Raw genomic sequence first — 6,587 nt, 5'->3', positions numbered from 1 at the left:
AGAATGGAGAAAAGTCAATTCTTCCATGAATACCTTTTGCTTAAAAATTAAAAATAGGGCCTTGAGAGACAGTATAGGGATTAAGATATGTGCCCTGCAAGCTACCAAGCCAAGATTAATCTCTGGCATTGCGTATGACCTCTGTAGCCCTTCCAGAAGTGATTCTTGAGCACAGAGCCAGTAATAGTCCCTGTGTGACACCACGTGTGGCCCAAAACAATAGAATAAAATAATAGTTGTTTTAGGAACCATGAGATAGGTTCAGCTCCTGGTATCACATCGTTCACCCAACACTGACATTTGTGGTCCTGGGGTGACCTGGATAACCCTGAAACCCACATAATGTCATACAATGCTCCAACACCTTTCCCTCATCAGTGTACACTTCCCATCACCAACGTCCCCAGTTTCTGCCCCCCCAACCCCGCTACCCCCACCAGACTGCCTCTATGGCAGGCACTTTTCTTCATAAAAATTCCCTTTCTGGCAATAGCGCAGGAAGAAAAGTTGGGTTTCAAAGGCGGATTTGGCTGGAGAATCAGGTCATAGTTTAGTGGGAATTACTTGGTATGTTTGGCTACTCAGGAAAATAAGGAAGGGGTAGGCAAGTCATATATTGCTGCAAATTTAGTTTGATACTTAGGGAACAAATGATCTGCCCAGTGCAACTTTCATTTTTCCCTCTGTCCATCTGTTATTGAAGCAATTTTGGGTGCCCATTACTTGAAGGAGACAAGAATGGGTATGATATAGAAGAGATTGTTTCAGTGACTACTGATCTGAGAATATGGAGAATTCATGTGAACCCCAAACCACCTTGTCTGAATAGTCAGAGGAGCAGTTTGATAGGTAAAGGGAATAGGGAAGCGCATTTCTAAGAAAAGGGGTGATGGATTGGTGGGAGTCAGGATGATTAATAAATTACTCAGGGACTGACCTTCTGAGTTCTACAACTTCCAATACAACTGAAGATAAAGATGGGACAAGTCAACATTTTTCAAACGTCCCTAACCAGACAGGTTTTGTGGTTTCTAATCTTGAATTCAACTTTTCATTGTTTGGGGGCAGCTTTATAACGTACAAATGACTTTCTGTGTTTCTCTTGAGGACTGTACCTCTTAGCCACTGCACCCCGCTTCTCTTGATTCCCTAAAGGATTTACAAAGACTGGCTCTGCTCCTTTGAAAAAGCAGAGTGGAGACAAGTGCAACATATCCTATCTTGGAAAAATGACTGTAAGGGCCAGAGAGACACTGGGTCAGGGGCTTTCCTTGCATGTGGCTGACCTGGGTTCAAGTTTCTGGCATCCCATATGACCCCCTGAGCACTGCTAGGAGTGATTCCTGAGTACAGAACTAGGAGTAATCCCTGAGCATTGCTGGTGGCACCATAAACCAAAAAAAATTTAAAAAAAGAAAAGAAAAGTGAGGTTAAGCTAAATTCACTACTTGGAGAGTTTTACAAAATTTCCAAATACATTCTTTCACTGAGCACCATTAATTTTCATTGATCAATTCCTACAGTACAGTTTATGACAAGCATTTTGATTTGGTTTTTCTTTTCCCCAGTTTACTGATAATTTACAGAACGAGCAGAAATATTCCCAGAGGCCTTAATTACTGGGAAAATGTCAAACTACCTTTCCTTGTAGATGGGAGTGTGAAACCCTTGATAACATGGCAATCACTGAGTCTGCTATTCTAATGAGAGTCCATACACTCTTCGGGGCTGCTCTGAGATTCTAGTATCCCCTCATTGCATATAAGTTTCCTTTATCCTAGACCTTTCCAACACACATTCCAAAATGTTGGCCAGCTCATGTATGAATGAACTGAAAGGGAGTGAGTGGAAGAATGCATGGAATTTAAATGCATTATGATGAAGCCCTGTAGGTCCTCTGTCTTTGTTTATTCAGATGGTCATTAAGCCACACAGAGGGGAAACCGGTGGGCCAGGGTGAAAACAGGTTTAGGATGTGGGGGACCATTTTCGTGAATGCTAAGGAAAATAAACCATCCCTTTGGGAGTAATAGAGGAGCCTATTTTCCTGAGTATAAAGTTTAGGGCAGCAACAAGGAAGAAGCCAAGAGAGCACTGTTCAGTGTCTCCCCATTCCTCCCCAATCCCCATGCAAACTCAGGTTTCCATGTTATCTTGGCAAGTGAACCATTCTCAATGTAAGGAACATAGTCATCAGTCTAAATATTAAGCATGGACTTGGAGATATGAAGCAGAGTAAAGTGAGACATTTATTGGCGGTTTCTTAACATTAGGTATCTGGCAAGCAGATATACCCAAAGTGGTCAAAATAGGCATTATATTCTCTAGTATGCCAATCTCTCCTCAGTTTCTTGTTGGCTGAGTACTATGAAGCTTGCAATCTTCCTGAGTGTTGCCCTAGTTTAAATGGACAATTTGAATGCATGTACCCTTTGGGATGGGTTGGAGTCTCAGAGGCAGATATTACTTGTCTTCACACCCTCCTTCCACTTTGTTCTCTTGTGGGAAGAAGGCTCTGCTTGCTATGTACTTTCTAGCATGAAGGCAGTTTCTAGGTTGATGCCTTCTTTTTTTTGGGGGGGGGGGATGTCACACCTGGCAATGCACAAGTGTTATTCCTGGCTCTGCACTCAGGAATTACTCCTGGCGGTGCTCAGGGAACCATATGGGATGCTGGGAATCAAACCCAGGTCAGCCGTGTGCAAGGCAAATACCCTACCTGCTGTACTATTGCTCCAGCCCCCAAGGTTGATGCCTTCTTAATACTGTATTTTTACTAACTTAATTGGTGAGTCATTATGAAGGCACACTATCAGTAATTTTCCATTAAGGGTTAAATGCTTTGACTTGAATTGGACCACCAATGACTTTATTACTAATACTTGATAGAGGAAAAAATTTTATATCTGCAGTAACAGAGAAAGACAAAGCGTTTGTCTTTCAATAGAGGAAGACAAAGCATTTATCTTTCAGTGGATTCATGGCAATTCCCAACATCCTGGCTGTACAGTAAAAATGCATCTGGACTTTGAGATCTATGATCTGATGGAGGCAGGAAACATTCTAGGTATAAGGAAATTCAAATCAAGAAACAAGGATACATCATAAAATGGATTTTCAGACCTAGCCTAGTTATTGTTAAGGCCAGCTCATTACACAATAGCCTCTCAACAAGGGGTTTAGAACCTTGATTTTATTTCTTTAGTATAGTGATAGTACCCAGAATAACCTAAGTTTTGATGGAAAGTATTAAAATAAGGTTCCTCATGGGGTTGAGGGTTGGTAAGATAGAGAAAAGACTGCTATGACAATAATAGCTGGGAATGATCACACTGGACAAGATCTGAGGGTTAAAAGTAGATAAGGGATATTCTTGATAACCTTTCAGCATCAATATTGCAAACCACAATGTCCAAAAGAAGAGAGAGAGAGACAGAGACAGATACAGAGACAGAGAGAAGAGGTGCCTGCTATAGAGGCAGGCTGGAATGGGGGGTGAGAGTGTGATATGATGGGATGGGAGGGAAACTGGGGACATTGGTGCTGGGAAATTACATTGGTGGAGGAATGGGTGTTGGAATACTGTACAACTGAAACCCAATCAAGAACAACTTTGTAATGGTAATGGTAATCTCACAATGATTGGTTCAATTGAAAAAATCACTGTCACTGTATCACTGTCATCTTGTTGATCATTGATTTGCTTGAGTGGGGACAGTAATGTCTCCATTCATGCTAGCCCTGAGATTTTAGCAGTCTCTCTTTACTTGTTCCCAGTGGTGCCACATTAGAGGCTCTTCAGGGTTAGGGGAATGAGACCCATCATTGTTACTGTATTTGGATATGAATATGCCACGGGGAGCTTGCCAGGCTCTTTCCTGTGTGGACAGGAAACTCGGTAGCTTGCCAGGTTTTCCAAGAAAGAGAACTAGGCTATCAGATGTTGTGTGGCCATATTGCTTCCAGGAGCTTGGTTTTGTAGTCTCTGGATGTTGGCCATTGATGGGATTACAGGGAGCCGGGGGCAGTTTCTGGGTGTGACTGCCTAGCTACTGCAAAATGGAGGATCTGGGTGGAAGAGGCCCAGTCCTGATCTGAGCAGGCTTGGAGATCTCAGCCTCGGGTTCCACACACCTGGGTTCCTCTGCCAGTTTCTTCATGCATGAGGCTCGTCCAAGCGTGTGGAGAGTGGCCTTGAGTTTCCAGAACAGAGAGATGCAGAGTCTCCTCCCCCCACGCCTGGCTGTCTTCACCGGGGTCCTTCGGAGGGGGTGAAGTGAGTCTCCCTCCCCACCCTGAGCAGAGCCCCGGCAGCCAAAGACCTCTGGAACCCAGCCACAGCCATGCTCAATTAAAAAAAAAATAAAATAAAAAATGAAATGAAATAAAATAAGGTTTCTCTGTACAGCTGGAATCCCTACCACTCACCCTTTTACAGTCCAATAATTTCATTCTGAGGTAGATATTCTCCCAATCCCAATCTCCAGAGTTTCTTGAATGAAATCCCTCCCACATAGGAAGAGACCAGTGGCTGTTTCTGGGGAATAGAAAGCAAATGGATTTGAAAGAGAGAAAAGTGGAGCATTGTGGTGTGTGTATGTGTGTGTGGGGGGGGGAAGGAGAGGTAGAGGCAAGGAACAAAACAGAACTTGGAAACTGAGGGAATCCTCCAAGGGATAGGATGGGAGTGGGAGCCATCATAGACAGATGAAGACTGAAAGAAGCTGTAGGGTAAGAGAAAGGAAATACACATCTTAGACAGAGATGAGGGCAAATGTACATATTTCCCTCTGGTGAGTTAGCTTGAATTCCTAACTACCCTTCAAAGTCTGTTGCTATTGTGGTTGTCAAGAAGTGAGCTTGGAGTTGTTTATAATCTCTTGATTTTCTTAGTGTGGCCTTTGTTCAGTAGTTGAGCCATGCTCTGTGCCTGGAAGGCATCTCTGAGGTCTCCCAGTCTTTTCTAATGTGTCCTGTGCCTCAAAGGCCTTTGGGCTGGCTTAGGTTCTATCAAAGTTATTTCCAATATACATTTCCAATGCCCCTCTATCTCTCTACCTGCAATGCTTGCCTTTATTCCTCATAAATATATATGAAATTTTCTTAAAAAAAAACAAAGCAAAACAAAACAAAACAAAAGATACCCTACTGGCATATGCGTTAGCTGGTGTGCCACTCTGTTTTTGCTGGCAAAAGAACAAGAGCCCCTGCCCTTGTTCTCTTGCACATGGTGGTGAACTTCCTTCCCAACTTAAATGGTTTCATTGCTGTTAAGTTCTTCTTTTCTTGTTCAGTTGTTTCTGTATCATTTAGGACAACATTTTAGACAAAAAAAATTTTTTTTTTCAGAATTAGAATTAGCTTCTGCTGATGCTCCCAGCACCGCTAAGCATATGGAAAAGCAAAACCTAGAGTAACTGATTGTGGTGGGCGGAGACACCATGTCCTCCCTACCCAGGGACACTCTTTCTGTTACTTTCTGATCTTGAGCATCATGTTCTGTTGCTCATACAGGTACAGAACAAACATTTCCTCCCATCCCTTCTCTTAAATTGCCCAGAGAAAAAAACCCAACTCCCCAGTACTCTATAGTCATAGAACTTGCTGATATCTATGAATTCACCTTGGTCAGCAAGTTTGGCAAACAGTACTTTGAAACTCCAGTTTCCCTGGCTCTGCAACTTGCCGTGGTAAATATGCATTAATTTCAGCTGTATCTGCTTTGGTTGTGTCAGTTAGCACAGCACTCACCAAGAGCTAAGTCCACGGAGTTCTATACCAGAAGCCCTACCCACAGCAAGTTTGAAGACTTCCTTAGGCTTCACAGTAATCCTCTAACAAGTATATATTACAGTTGTACAGAGGGCTGAAGTGGAGCAGGATGTGCCACTCCAAAAGTGCCACTTAGACATTAAGAGCTCTTTCAAGCTGAATTCTTGAAATTCCTTACAGACCTACAAGCAGCCTCACGAAAGAACTCAATTGTTATAAATCCTTTCCCAAGTCACACCCAGATAGGCATCTCACTAATTATCATAGCTCCCATCTTTTCTCTTCAGAGCCCTTTAATCATTCCAAAAAGTTCTTTACTTTTACATGAATACCCTTTTCTCCCCCTCCTTACCCTACAATATTAGATATAGAGACCCTAAGTTGCTACCACTCCTTTGAACTAGTCATCACTGAATGGAAGAACATATAAGTATGTTTAATAAGCTACTGCTTTTTTTCCCTAATTTATCTCTCTTTTGTAATCCAACGTTGTGAGTCCCAGTGAGTAGAGGAAAATATTGCTTTCCTCCTCCAGGCCTGTTTGCATTCATCTTAATGGGGACATCAGCAAGAGGCAAAGGAAAGGTGCCTTTTTCCTAGTGACTATAGGAGGAATTCAGAAAGCAAGAAGTGCTACTGTCTCCTCCATTCTGGCCCTTCTCATAGGGACAGAACCTAAGCCCCTTACAGCTCCAAGAGAAAAGCTTCTTGAATCACAAGAACCAAAGTCTTGAGAACGCCAGGCATGAGAAGACCTCAAAGTAAAGTGGAAGGTTTCCTGGGCCCTGAGTAGGAGGATAGGCAGAAGTGCAGTT

This window comes from Sorex araneus, chromosome 4 (genome assembly GCF_027595985.1).
Source record: "Sorex araneus isolate mSorAra2 chromosome 4, mSorAra2.pri, whole genome shotgun sequence".
Classification (NCBI taxonomy): Eukaryota; Metazoa; Chordata; class Mammalia; order Eulipotyphla; family Soricidae; genus Sorex; species Sorex araneus.
The sequence above is the reverse complement of the archived record's forward strand: the minus strand, read 5'-3'. Positions refer to the sequence as shown.